This window comes from Salmo trutta, chromosome 5, assembly GCF_901001165.1.
Source record: "Salmo trutta chromosome 5, fSalTru1.1, whole genome shotgun sequence".
In the NCBI taxonomy this organism is placed as follows: Eukaryota; Metazoa; Chordata; class Actinopteri; order Salmoniformes; family Salmonidae; genus Salmo; species Salmo trutta.
The window spans coordinates 10,940,714-10,955,904 of NC_042961.1; the positions used below are offsets into that span (position 1 = coordinate 10,940,714).

The 15,191-nt window shown below is 41.5% G+C and overlaps 1 protein-coding gene across 2 annotated transcripts in view; it reads left to right on the forward strand.

The window, feature by feature from the left end:
- LOC115193654 (attractin-like protein 1) overlaps positions 1–15,191 on the forward strand; it is a 341,916-nt gene that overhangs the window by 126,420 nt on the left and 200,305 nt on the right. The gene's annotated exons all lie outside the window — the stretch shown is intronic.

Sequence of the window (15,191 nt, forward strand, 5' to 3'; positions counted from 1 at the left end):
CTTTGTCTGTCTCTCTCTCGCTTTGTCTGTCTCTCGCTTTCTGTCTCTCGCTCTCTCGCTTTGTCTCTCGCTTTATCTCTCTCTCGCTTTCTTTCTCTCTATCTCTCTCTCGCTTTCTGTCTGTCTCTCGCTTTCTCTCTCTCGCTTTCTGTCTCTCTCTCTCGCTTTCTGTCTCTCTCTCTCGCTTTCCTTCTCTCTCTCGCTTTCCTTCTCTCTCTCGCTTTCTCTCTCTCGCTTTCTCTCTCTCTCTCGCTTTCTCTCTCGCTTTCTCTCTCTCTCTGTCTTGGTGTCTGTCTGTCTTGGTGTCTCGTTCTCTCTTTCAGCCTGTTTAAACTGTTTGTTTGCTTAATGGTCTCCAACACTGAATTTGTTTTTGTGGTTTCGTGCTCTCGATGCCTCCTGAGGGGATTCATAAACTCATTTTGTGTTGTTGTTTGCTTGCCCTGTAACCTTGCCCTCTAACCTTTCACATCTCAGTGTCCCACCAGAGTTGTCTTACTGCCTTTCATAAAGGCAGGAGCAGCCTACTTTAACACCCTTTCTAGATGTTTTGGTTCTCACTCTCTCCCGCTCTCTTGGTCTCTCTCTTTTTCTCTCTCTGTCACATACACATGTGCGCACGCACACACACACACACACACACACACACACCCCCACCCTCTGGCAGTGCCTTGGCGGGGTATAAATGGGTGTCTGTCATGTTCAGTGTGGGAGGATGCTGTTGTGTGTGAATCCATGAACAGCCAGCTCATGTGTATCCTGCAGTGAGAGGGAGGGAGTAGACAGCAGGACAGCTTTTATCTGTGTGTGTGTGTGTGTGTGTGTGTGTGTGTGTGTGTGTGTGTGTGTGTGTGTGTGTGTGTGTGTGTGTGTGTGTGTGTGTGTGTGTGTGTGTGTGTGTGTGTACACATACTCTACCAGAGGGAGGTGAGGGTGGGCTCCGTCATCAGGACCTCAGCTCAGCACGCGGTTTTGTCCTCCCTCCTGCTCACCCATTCTGATGGATTAGACAGTGGCAGCTGTTCCAGAGATGTAGTTGCTCTGGTGCCTCTGTGAAATAGTCCACTGACTAGGCACCCACTGTGTCCTCCTCCACTGACCTCCCATCAGTAAGCACTGTGTTGGTGTGTTTTGTTTATGTGTGCATGAACAGATATATACAGTGTGTTTTAAAATGCATATAAGTGTATAGGTTGTATGTTTGAGTCAGTATACATACTGTATCAGGGTTTCCATTAGGAAAGTGTGGTGCTGGACATTTGACCCGGCAGCATTTTAATTTACCGCACATTTGAGAAATGTACTGTACCCATATGCATTGGGTGTGTAACCTGGTTAGGGCGTTCACCCACGGTGCTCAGAATGACAGGAATCCCAATTAGATGGTGGTAATTCATATTAACAGAAGATTCAATTTGAGATGCAACGATGTACGGTCCTTCAGTTATTATTTATTTTTTTCCCCCTTTTTCTCCCAATGTCATTATATCTAATTGGTAGTTACAGTCTTGTCCCATCGCTGCAACTCCCTTACGGACTTGGGAGAGGCGAAGGTCGAGAGCTGTGTGTCCTCCGAAATACAACCCAGCCAAGCTGCACAGATTCTTGACACAACGCCCGCTTAACCCGGTAGCCAGCCGCACCAATGTGTCGGAGGAAGCACCCTACACCTGGCGACCGTGTCAGCGTGCATTGCGCCCCGCAACAGGAGTTGCTAGTGCGCGATGGGACAAGAACATCCCTGCCGGCCAAATCCTCCCCTAACCCGGCTGACGCTGGGCCAATTATGGGTCTCCTGGTTGCGCCCGGCTGCAAGATGTTCATTTACTTTTGCTCAGCCAACAAGACGAGTAACGAACAGCAAAATCACTAGCTTATGTCAATCTACTATCCCCATAGTAGAAAAGTTGACCTATTCTATTGGTCTGCTTGTGGAGAAAGAAATGGCCTATTCCAGACAGACTCTGGGACAGCTGTGGGTCGATATATCCCAAATTCATACAATCAGTAGGCCTTGGCCACATACATTTTATTTTTTTAAAGCAATGAGGCTGATGCAACAGATCAGAACATTTAGCTTAAAATGTTGATAAACTATTATTTCACATAAGCGCAGCAATGTGGACAAGGCAGTAGGCTATGTGCTAATGTTTTTTCCCATAATGCAATCAGCAGGAAAACACAGTTGTCAAAAACTAGATATTTCATGTAACAGAGATGAAAATATCCTTTTGAAATTTTGAGAGGGGAGATCTAGTATGCAAGAACTAGCGTGGGTTGCTAATATAACTAGGATTGTGCCTTTGGCTACTGGACAATGAAAGAAAGTTGATATAGTATAAAATAATTGCCTCCACAGATATGGTCTGATTTTGGCTAGGCTACTTTGAAGCAAAACAAATACATGCCTCATAATATGTAGTAAAACGTTCAGGTTTCCAACAATTTAAGTATATGTTTTCTCAATGCATACTGCCTCATTGCAAAGGGGTGTGAGACGCGCTGATGAAGCCTGCCTTCCGTTGTCTATGCGTTTGCTGTTTGAGAAGCTGTAGCAACAGCTCTCGCGCTTTCTGACAGATGTTGTAGCTGTGTGCTTTACACGTAGGATAAATAAGATGGGTCTACATATACACACGCGCCAATTTAATTCCACTAAATTATGCAAAATAAGCATGACCAGTCAAATATATTGACATCGACTGATATTTACATCAATGAATTCTGCCTGTGAAATGTCCGGTGCCACACTTCCCTAACAGAAGAGGCTAAAAGCTTTTTTTCTTCTTCTCCCGGAAGACTATTACTCCCTATTACTGGCTAACGGAAACCCAGAACTGTATGTATTAATGCCTACATTATGTGTACAAATCTGGTGTGTGTGTGTGTGTGTGCACCTGATTCAAGAAGGCCCATGGCGGTCGGACACCCTTTCCAGCAGCCTCAGCGGTATCCAGTCATCCCCCCTTCAGAGGCCCTATTTCTGGCCACAGGCGCGCGCACACACACACACACACACACACACACACACTCTTAGGGCTCTGATCTGGTACCTACTGCCTAAAAAGTACATTCAAGTTCAGCTATAGGATTACACACCTGTTACTGAGCCAAGCTGAAATGTGGTGGGAGTTATGTGTCTCGCTACCATACTAAACCCCAAGTCAAGTTTAACACAGTGTGGAGAGTAGGCCTGCATGTCACTCACTCTGCCGCTCTACACTGTATATTCAAGGCCAAGATGTCAGAGATCACAAGCCTTTACCTACCTTCATAACCCTTAACCTTACAAGATCATTAAGGCCAGAATAGCAAGTCCCTTTTATCTGAAACTGCAGACTCCTCACAATCTAACCAAAGCAAGATGAAAGACCGAACCCAACCCTCTTTAGCAGAAAATAATTAGTTCTCAGAAGGGTTCATGCTATGCATTAAATAGCTATAGCCGATACAACTGGGCTTTATAGAGACGTATACATGCTAAATATATCCTGGGGGTGAGGAAAGATGTTGCTGCTATTTAGCACCACTCCTGTCTGCTTCTAACTTTCTGTTGAAAATGTTTAATTAGATGGAGAGCTGGAATGGAAACGCCAACACTCCCATCAGTGCTACGTCCCACACATAGGAGGATCTGGATGTAAACTAGACCTGTAATTCCACCCAGACATATTGTTGAGAGCACTCCTCAGGTCCAGGGGAGAATCCTACTCGCTCACAGTAGAAATTGATGGATTCTAAGGTGCTTATGGTGGCAAACCGAGTCCGGAAGGTCATGTGGGTGGACAGCCACACATTGAGGTTGTGATGTCTATTTTAGTTTTTTTATCTAGACACTGAAGAACCTACTTGGAAAAGTCTCCCTGTGTGTGTGGTGAGTTTTGTGTATGAAGTGGCATGTGTGCTTGTTCATGATAACATATCACCTGTGTGTTACATTTGATATATATAGGAACTATATGCTAAATCACAGTGTGCTGCTCACAGCAGGAAAATAATCCTACAACAGGTCATTATTATGTGGATTATAATAGTGGACATTTTTGTAGGGGTTGATACATTTTTCGTAAAGGTAAATCAAGTCTGAAATTAAGTGGAAATGACCGACTTTAAAGGCCTTTTTACTTCAGGGGTGGCAGGAAGTCTCACCTGTTCTCTTGGCATGTAGAAGTAGCTTTAATACCTCATTCCTGTGCTGAAGGAACTCTGAGCAGACTGAACCCTTCTCAGATTGAACAGTGGTGTGTACTCAGGTGTACGTGTACTCAGGTATACGTGTACTCAGTGTACTGTGTACTCAGGTATACGTATGCTACTAGCACATTAGTGTTGTTTCAACACCTCTTCAAATCAAAGTCCATAATGTCAATGCCTGCATGCATGGCTTTGGACACCTCAACAGTACTGTGGTGTTAGACTCCAGTAGATTCATGTTCAACCTCTGTCTCAGTGGGCCGTTGTCCCGTCACAGCCTTATTAAATCCCTCCACCCTGGTGTATAAAAGTCTCAGCCTATAGACTCTTTAGCCTGCGGTATATCAGCCTGGTGGTTCCTACATCTCCTGCAGTAGAAATGAGTTACCTCTGGTTTGTTCAGCCATTCCTATGAGGAAAAGGAATGGGGAAAGAATAGGGTTTTGGGATAAAGGGTAGCAGCCAGGAGTCAGCTCATCACCATTTAAAATAGACATTGAATGGAGGAGGTGGAGGGGATTGGGGAGAGTAGAGAGGACATAAGCGGGGGTAGAGAGAGTTATGTGAGAGTGGTCAGTGCAGTTATGTTTTCCTCCTTTTGGAATGCAGTTATGTTGCTTTAGCTTTTATCTTGTGAGGTGAATAGTAAATCAGCAATTAAAATAAGTGCATTTATTTGAACTATACGGAACAAAAATATAAACTCAACATATAAAGTGTTGGTCCTGTGTTTTATGAGCTGAAATAAAATACATTTTCCATACGCACTAAAACATCCCTGTTAGTGAGCATTTCTTCTTTGCCAAGATAATCCATCCACCTGACAGGTGTGGCATATCAAGAAGCTGATTAAACAGCACAATCATTACACAGGTGCACCTTGTGCTGGGGACAAAAAGGCCACTCTTAACGTGTGCAGTTTTGTCATACAACACAATGCTACAGATGTCTGAAGTTTTGAGGCAGTTTACAATTGGCACGTTGACTGCAGGAATGTCCACCAGAGCTTCTGCTAGATAATTAAATGTTCAATTCTCTACCATAAGCTGCCTCCAACATCATTTTAGAGAATTTGGCAGTACGTCCAACCGGCCTCACAATCGCAGACCACGCGCCAGCCTGGGACCTCCACATCCGGCTTCTGCGGGATTGTCTGAGACCAGCCACCCAGACAGCTGATGAAACTGAGGATTATTTATGTCAGTAATAATGCCCTTTTGTGGGGGAAAAGTAATTATGCTTGCCTGGGCCTGGCTCCCAAGTGGGTGGGCCTGGCTCCCAAGTGGGTGGGCCTGGCTCCCAAGTGGGTGGGCCTATGCCCTTCCAGGCCCCTGCCCAGCCATGTGAAATACATACATTAGGGCCTAATGCATTTATTTCAATGGACTGATTTCCTTATAACAACTGTAACTCAGTAAAATCATTGAAATTTTGGTCAGTGTATTACTATGAAATCTTGGTCATCCATAAAAAAAATGTACTTGCCGACCAAAGTACTAGGATCAAGATTCCAGCTCACTACTTTGGTCACTATGTAACACAACTAAAACAACCACACACACACACACTATTGTAGTGTTTGTGCATTAGATCTGCTGTTTCTATGCACAAATGCAGAATGTAGTGGGGTGAGAAATTGTAGTGTCCACAGGGGTTTGCACAAGGAAGAGGAAATATGATTTATATCAAATCCCCTCGTTGGTTAGAGGAGAGTTTTTATTTTTTTAATTCCATCTTATTTTTGTGTTTTGTGATGTTTTTTTTCACATCAACTCCCTTCCCTCCCAGGCATCGCAGTTTAGTGGCTCCCAATGCAATACTGTTTTCAAGGCATCCTCAATCAAGGCAGGTTTTAATGTGGTAAAGAACTAGCAGTGACACATGCCATGTTAAATGCAAGGACGAGCAGCCGAACGCAGGCACACCCAATATAAATGTAATTGATCTAGCCAGGGAGCATATAAGGGATTAGGATACTGTTCCACCTTGTTAGAAACAAATCAGTTTCCAGCAGGTAACTTCAACTCTAGTCCTGGAAGGCTAGAAAGGAGTGCTTAATTGACCAATTTATGATAGTCCACTCACCTGGATACTCTGGCCTGAATCGATGGCTGATTTTAACAGGCGTGGTTTTAAAAGGGCAGACACGGCTGACCTCCCAGATGGTTACAGCAGGGGTTTTTATGGTTCAATATGTGGCTTAGGTGGTGGGCGTGGCAGGGGGCGTGGCAATGGGCACGGTCGACCCGTTGCGGCGGCCACATTTTAGAGAGAAATTTAGAGGCCCTATTTTGGCATTGTAGAGACATTTTAGCGTTTTTAAGCCCATTTCCTGCAATTCTAGCGGAGAGAAATGTTTGCAGTTCTAACGATAATTTCTTGTGATTCTACATGCAGTATTCTGTCATGGAGCTGGGAGAACATTTTGCAGTTTTAAAGCAAATTTCTTGCAATTCTATGCATTTTGCCATGGCTAATACTGTGTTATTTTGCGCAAATCATTACTGCTAAATTGATTCTTTTTGGAATTTTCATTTCTCCATGACTGTCTAGCTTTTTATTTTGGTGATTGTTATTCTCAAAGATTATATCATTGTTTTATATACAGGTACAATACCTTTTCTACATACTTTATTATACTTTTTTTTCACTTTGGACTTAAGTGGCCCGGAAAAATCCTTGGGCTGCCCTGCCCTGCCCCGCCCCGCCCCGCCCCGCCCGCCCAAGGATTTTAATGGCAGAAAAGTCTTCAAATGAAATTGGGGCTTAACCATTTTATTGAATCACATCAATGGATTCTGCAATTCCTTCTTATTTCAGTACCTCTGAAAACTCAAGTCACACCACATTATTTCTGCCTCATGCACCAATTCATGTTGTTACTCCTATGACCAGAGAAAGTGGAATACTCCTTGATATTAAAGTAATAATAACGCTAGCTTATTGAAACACTTTGCTGCTACACTCATTCATTGCAGCTGCAGTGCTGGTTGTAGCGTGAGTATTAGTAGGGAGAACGCACATTTTATGGCTCATAAACTGTTGAACAAAGTGTTGACACTAATGAATAACTTAAACATGATCTTATTCATAAAAACAGCAGCTCTTTGCTGTAGTTGTTGAGTCTCTCTCTAGTCATGGTTTTAAAAGTTTTGTCATCAACTTTGCTGTGCGTTCGAGGCTTCTTTTCACGGTATATGGCTAGAGGAAACTGCCGACACCGTGATCTGAGCTATCTGATTGGCCAGCGGTAGGCCTATAGGTGCACTTGATTTGCACCCTGGGCCTGCCGGGTAGCCAGACACATGAAATGGTTCAATATGGGAACACTTTGCCTTCCTGGTGCTAGGGCTGCTGAATCAAGGGCACCTACCGCCAACAGCGCAAACCAAATTAAAAAAAGAAGTAGGAATGTAGGAGACCCTAACCCTTTTTTTACAGAAATGTTTGATCGACCGGTTGGTGACCACTGCACTAAGATTTGTCGAGTATCACAGGACCAGAGTGCAGTATGGGAGGCTCTGGAGTGTCAGCCCTGCCACTGTAGCCAATCAGCTAGCCTATCACATTGTGTTGTCTCAGAACTGGGCTCAGAAGTGTGAGCTGCATCATGTCACAGTGTTCCTTTGTGTCTTCTGAAAAGACTTGTGGATCTTATAAAAGATGCATTTGGGTTTCTCCTGCTGCTGTGTATAGACGTGTCCGTTGTTGAGAACTGCTCTACGCTCTTTAGTTTAGAAGCAGTCCCTGTAGACAACCACAGTTTGGCTGTATGTCCGCTAATATGCATCTGTATATTTACTCTCCACTGTATGCATTTTTCTGCAAGCATAGCTGTGTGTGTGTGTGTGTGTGTGTGTGTGTGTGTGTGTGTGTGTGTGTGTGTGATATCTACAGTAGGCCCTGCTGTAGTGGTATAGGGAGGTGGGAGGTGACGGTAGTGATTTGGATAACTATCGACCCATCTCTAGGCTCCCTTGTCTGGCAAAGATCCTAGAATCTATAGTCAACAAACCATTACAATCTTTTCTTTCTGCTAACAGTATTCTTAGCACCAATCAATCTGGTTTTAGATCTAAACACAGTACCACATCGGCCACTATGCTTGTTGTAAATTATATTGCAAATGCCTTAGATGATAGAAAGCACTGTGCTGCGTTGTTTGTTTGTAGATTTGTCAAAAGCTTTTGACACTGTAGGCCATGCTGTCCTTTTGAGTAAGCTGTCATCTATAGGACTGGGCACTGATGCCGATGGTTTTATGACTATCTTAAAGATAGAACTCAGGCCGTCATGGTCGACGGGGTCAAGTCTGACCCCTTACAGTTACTTAAAGGGGTCCCTCAGGGTTCAATAATTGGCCCACTATTGTTCTCACTTTATATAAACAACATTGGTGATGATGTCAGATATTGTAAATTCCATTTATATGCAGATGACACAGTGATGTACTCTATTGCTCCAACAGCGGACCAAGCTTTAATGCAGTTGGAGTCTGATTTTAGGATACTACAGGGGTCTCTTTTACAGCTTAAACTTGTTTTAAACGCTAAGAAAACAAATGTCATGTTTTTTTCTAGGTCTAAACTCTCAGTTAGAAACACTTTTGTAATCACTAGCTTGGGTGGTACTCAAATCAAACAGGTCTCTGCATATAAATACTTAGGGGTATGGTTAGATGATAGGCTTTCTTTTAAAAAACATGTTACTGAATTGGGAAAAAAGCTCAAATTCAAGATAGTGTTCCTTTACAGAAACAGGGCTTGTCTGTCCTCCGTAAATTGAAAACAAATTGTGCAGGCTACTTTTATGTCCGTTTTAGATTATGGTGATATTATCTATATGCATGCATCGGCAAACACATTAAAACCACTGGATGCTATTTACCATTGTGCACTCAGGTTTATCACGGGTGATAGTTACAAAAGTCATCACTGTATCCTATATCAACATGTGGATTGGGCCTCTCTATCTGTGAGGCGAGAGCAACATGCTCTCTTGTTTATTTATAAAGCACTTCTTTTAAAACTACCTCCATATATATCATCATTAATTTCCACTAGATATACTAATTTTAAAACCAGATCACAGATGTGGATTACATTAGAGACTCCTGCGGTCTCCACAGAGTTGGGTAGGACTGCCTTTAGTTCCTTTGCACCTTATTTATGGAACAAACTGCAGATCCAACTTAAGTTAGACACTCTGGTGTCCCTTGCCCATTTCAAAAATGTTATGGAGGATCAATATGATGTTGTCTGTGATTGTTTCTGTTGAATTGTGTCTTTGTTTTGTATGTTTGAAATGTTCTTGTCTGTATGCCTAAACCTGTACATGTCAACATGTTTACACAGGGCACAGCCGTAAAAGAGATCCAGGTCTCAGTCTGTTTTCCCTGTTAAAATAAAGATTTAAAAAAGAACGAAAAAAAAAGTCACATCTCCATGTCTAAGTGCCTGAACAGCAGCCTCTGAAGCACACTACTCTGCACCACTCTACTCCTATAATGTGAGTACATTCATAGAGATCCTAATTTAGCCATAAATCACCTCAGTGTCTGCTCTGCACAGAGAGGAGAGGCACTCTACAGTCCTGCAGGCTGCTCCCTGTCTGTACAGTACAGCCCACAGGAGTCAACCCACTGTTACACAACACATACTAGACAATTTGGAAGTTTGACAATGTAGTGTACTTTGTAGATTTTAGTGCAGCATTTGATTTAGTGGATCATGAAATAATTTTGAAAAAATGAATGCATTATAGTTTTAAGGAGGTAGCATTGAATTGGGTACAGTCATATCTAACTGACAGGAAACAGTCCACCTATTTCAATGGTTAATTTTCTTTCCCTCATGATTTAAACTGTGGAATACCGCAGGACAGCTGCCTTGGGCCACTTCTTTATTTAATATATACCAACGACCTTCCTTATGCTTTATCTGAAACTCAAGCTACTATATTTGCAGATGATACTACAATTTATACAGCAATACAATCTGTTCAACAGGTACAGAAAGCTGTACAAGGAGATTTGGAGAATATCAGGGAGTGGGTTTTTCGGAATAAACTTGTTTTAAACACCATGAAAACCAAAGTTATGTTGGTCTGTTCCACTAGGAAAAGGCCAACACAGCATTGGATACAACTAAGTATGGGGGCGTACAAATTGAGGAAGTGGCAGAAACCAAACTATTAGGAGTGCAGCTAGACAACTGCTTATCATGGTTGTCTAAAATAACTAATCTATGTAAAAAAAAATATTAAAACAGCACACATGATCAGAAGGATAGCTAAATATTTACCAGGGAAGATTCTTAAGCAAATAACACAAGCATTAATTGAGTCAGGTGAACTACTGTTCTGTGGTCTGGGGAAATGCATCAGCAAGTGGAATTAGGAGGCTGCAGATTGCACAGAACAAAGCAGCAAGGATTGTTTTAAGGTGGAGATATGGTTCTTCTGTTGTAGTCATTCGCAATGCTCTTGGTTGGTCATAAATCAACAAGATTGTTTTATTTCATAATATACACCATTTAAAACGGCCAAACTCTATTCACAACGGTATTCAGTTGGTAAGAGACAGACATTCAGTAAATACTAGGAATAGATTGTCCAGACAGATTGTGTTATCCAAACAGAAAAGAGAAATAGGCAAAATAACATTTTGATTTTCGATTTAAACCATTTAAATATAACCCATAGGAAAGTTGTGCTTGACTATGGTAGATGAAGAATCAATATCTTTTTAGACTGAGTATTTATCTGGTCAATATGTTAGTGTATTATGTCTGTTTGTAACAGTGTGTTATATGTGAAAATGTGTTCGTATTCTAAATTGTATTTTAATGTTTAAGGACTCTTGGAAGATTAGTCCAAACGAGGACTAAAAGAGATCCAAATCTACTGTACAGACCTATACCTGCACTGGACCAATGATATAGTTTATTCTACTTCTGTTTTCATCGTGGCTACTACCACATTAAGACAATGTACTGTATCATACATCATCTACACAGAGCCTGAATGTTGGAACATTCATAATGCCTACCTCGAGTCAGAGTATTGTATGCTGTGTTCAACTATTTCTACACTGTCTGTATAGCTAGGAATAATTCCAACTGGCGAAATCCCATGTCTTACTCTTCTCAAAAATGGAAAATGCAAATTCGGTATAGCTGAAAATATATTTAGACTTTTCTGTTTTGGGTAAAAATGTGTAAGGGGAGGTGTTTCATCTTGGGATGCCTGTGTGTATGAAAGATAATCTGGTTATGGCTGTGTTGGTTATGGAAGTGTGGGAGTTGTTCAGGTGTGTTTGATGGAGTGTTTATAGTGTACTGTATGATAGTTCCCACTAGGGCTGTGAGAGAGGGGAGTATATCTCATTGTACAGACAAGACAGGCTTTGCTGTCAAGTGAATAGTATCATGAAAAAGTATTTATTAAGAGCAATGTTAGCGTTTCTCTGTTTTAGCTGCTCCAATTTGGTCAGTTACATCTGAGAAACATCTATATTTGGCTTTGTTCAACAGAGGGAGGGAGAGATACAAATTTTGATGTAACCTTTATTTTAACAGGGAAGACAAGTCTTAATATAAGTATTTTTTACAAATGTGCCCTGTATATAAATATACATATTATGAGCGAGACACTGAGAGAGCGAGACACTGAGAGAGCGAGACACTGAGAGAGCGAGACACTGAGAGAGCATAAGCCCCAAAGATAACAAGCTGCACCGCCTCCCAAAACAAAATCCTCATTGTATTTTCTGTTTATTTCATTATTTTATTTCATTATTATCTCTGTGTTTCTCTGTAAATAGGACAGACAGTGGAAGGGAAGTGGCATGTCTCTGCTGCTGCAGTAGTTAGTTAGTGGTGGACGTCACTGGCTTCCGTGCCTCCTATAGAACATAAAAGCGGTATGGAGGAGGGTCTAGTTTTACATGTCAGTGTCAGGCATATCACAGTGGGGTTTGACTTTATGTTGGCTACTAAAGTACATCTCTAATGGGATGTTTTTTTCTAAGGCTCTGTTAGGGCTGACCCCAATTATTAGACTGGTCGATTGTTTAGTCGATAGGCTGTTGGTTGACCAAGTAATTTTTTTTTGTCGAGGATGTGGATGTGTATGTGTATATATATATATATACACACACATCCTCGACAAAAAAAATTACTTGGTCAACCAACAGCCTATCGACTAAACAATCGACCAGTCTAATAATTGGGGTCAGCCCTAATTATTTATATATATATATATATATATATATATATATATATATATATACTACTGCTTGACAAAAAAATATATATATACAGTACCAGTCAAAAGTTTGGACACCTTCTCATTCAAGGGTTTTTCTTTAATTTTACTATTTTCTACATTGTAAAATAATAGTAAAGACATCAAAACTATGAAATAACATATATGGAATCATGTAGTAACCAAAATAGTGTTAAACAAATCAAAATATATTTTAGATTATTCAAAGCAGCCACCCTTTGCCTTGATGACAGCTTTGCACACTCTTGACATTCTCTCAACCAGTTTCACCTGGAATGCTTTTCCAACGGTCTTGAAGGAGTTCCCACATATATGCTGAGCACTTCTTGGCTGCTTTTCCTTCACTCTGCAGTCCAACTCAAGCCAAACCATCTCAATTGGGTTGAGGTTCGGTGATTTGTGGAGGCCAGGTCATCTGATGCAGCACGCCATCACTCTCCTTGGTCAAATAGCCCTTACACAGCCTGGAGGTTTGTTTGGGTCATTGTCCTGTTGAAAAACAAATGATAGTTTCACTAAGTGCAAATCAGATGGGATTGCGTAGAATGCTGTGGTAGCCAAGCTGAGTAAGTGTGCCTTGAATTCTAAATAAATCACAGACTGTGTCACCAGCAAAGTACCATCACACTACCACCTCCATGCTTCACGGGGTGAACCACACATGCGGAGATCATCCGTTCAAGGCGATTGGAACAAAAAATCTCAAATTTGGACTCCAGACCAAGGGACAGATTTCCACCAGTCTAATGTCCATTGCTTGTTTTTCTTGGCCCAAGCAAGTCTCTTCTTATTATTGGTGTTCTTTTAGTAGTGGTTTCTTTGCAGTAATTAGACCATGAAGGCCTGATTCACGCAGTCTCCTCTTAGCAGTTGCTGTTGAGATGTGTCTTTTACTTGAACTCTATGAAGCATTTATTTGGGCTGCAATCTGAGGCTGGCAATTCTAATGAACTTATCCTCTGCAGCAGAGGTAACTTTGGGTCTTCCTTTCCTGTGACAATCCTCATGAGAGCCAGTTTCATCATAGGTTGGAGAGTTTTTGCGACTGCACTTCAAGAAACTTTCAAAGTTCGTGAAATGTTCTGTATTGACTGACCTTCAAGTCTTAAAGTAATGATGGGCTGTCATTTCTCTTTGCTTATTCGACCCGTTCTTTCCTTAATATGGACTTGGTCTTTTACCAAATAGTGCTATCTTCTATATACCACCCCTACCAGGGCTCCCAAGTGGCGCAGCGGTCTAAGGCACTGCTTCTCAGTGCTAGAGGTGTCACTACGGATCCTTGTTCGATTCCAGGCTGTATCACAACCGGCCGTAATTGGGAGTCCCATAGGGCGGCACACAATTGGCCCAGCGTTGTTAGGGTTTGGGTGGGGAAGCCGTCATTTGTAAATAAGAATTTGTTTTTAACTGACTTGATCAAAGGTTTAATTAACTTGTTTTTTTATTATAAAAACTTAAATACCTTGTCACAACACAACTGATTGGCTCAAACACATTAACAAGGAAAGAAATTCCACAAACTATTTTTTACTTTTTTTTACCCCTTTTTCTCCCCAATTTCGTGGTATCCAATTGATAGTTAGTCTTGTCTCATCGCTGCAACTCCCGTACGGACTCAGGAGAGGTGAAGGTCGAGAGCCGTGCGTCCTCCTAACACAACCCAACAAAGCCGCACCAATGTGTCGAAGGAAACACCAAACCCAGAATCTTTAGTGGCACAGCTAGCACTGCAATGCAGTGTCAAATTAACTTTTAACATGCCAGACCTGTTGTGCAAAGTTGTCATCAAGGCAAAGGGTGGCTACTTTGAAGAATTTCAAATAAAAATATATTAAAATTTTTTTTGGTTACTACATGATTCCATATGTGTTATTTAATAGTTTTGATGTATTCACTATTATTCTCCAATCTAGAAAATAGTAAAAAATAAAGAAAAACCCTTGAATGAGGTGTGTCCCAACCTTTTGACTGGTTCTGTATGGCAACAATCCTTCCTCCAAAGGACCCATCTATGGATAACATTTTATGGAAATCACCAAAATTATGATATTTTTTTATCCTCATTTTGTGGGGAATTTCTCTCTCTCTCTGTCCTTTTCAGACATTCACTCTCCCGCAGTCTTTCAAAACTTTCATGGAGGATGGAACTTTTTATTTACCTACAGTGAAATACAATTCCCTTTCCCACGACTACTTGTTGTTTACCTCAGTACAATCATGTACTTAGACTCATAATGGCACAAGAGAAGTTTGTTCTCATTCTAGTTTCTATGCCCCACGTTACCCTGACCTGAGTGCTCTGAACCTTTGTTCTGCCCTCTGCACTCCCTTGGATTGCTCAGAATGAATAACTATAAACATTACCAGTCACATCATTTCCATCTTATCATTGTATCCCCACGTTTTCTGGTCAGCATATATGCAGAAGCTAACAGTCATGATTTAAGCATTGACTTGCTGTAATCATTGAAACTGTATCTGCCTAATGTTGCTCTTGAGTGTGTAATATGTTTATATTCAATGCTGTTTTGCCCTCTGCAAGCATCAAATTATGTGACTCACTGTCACTCCTCTCTGGCTAACCCAAGGTCACTGACCTTAGGGTTAGGTGAGGACACCAGTCTTGACCCTTTTGGCACCAGAGAGTATGGTAATTAGTCATAAGCAGAACGGTCCAAGAAGATGTTGCATCATTCAGATATGGCCCA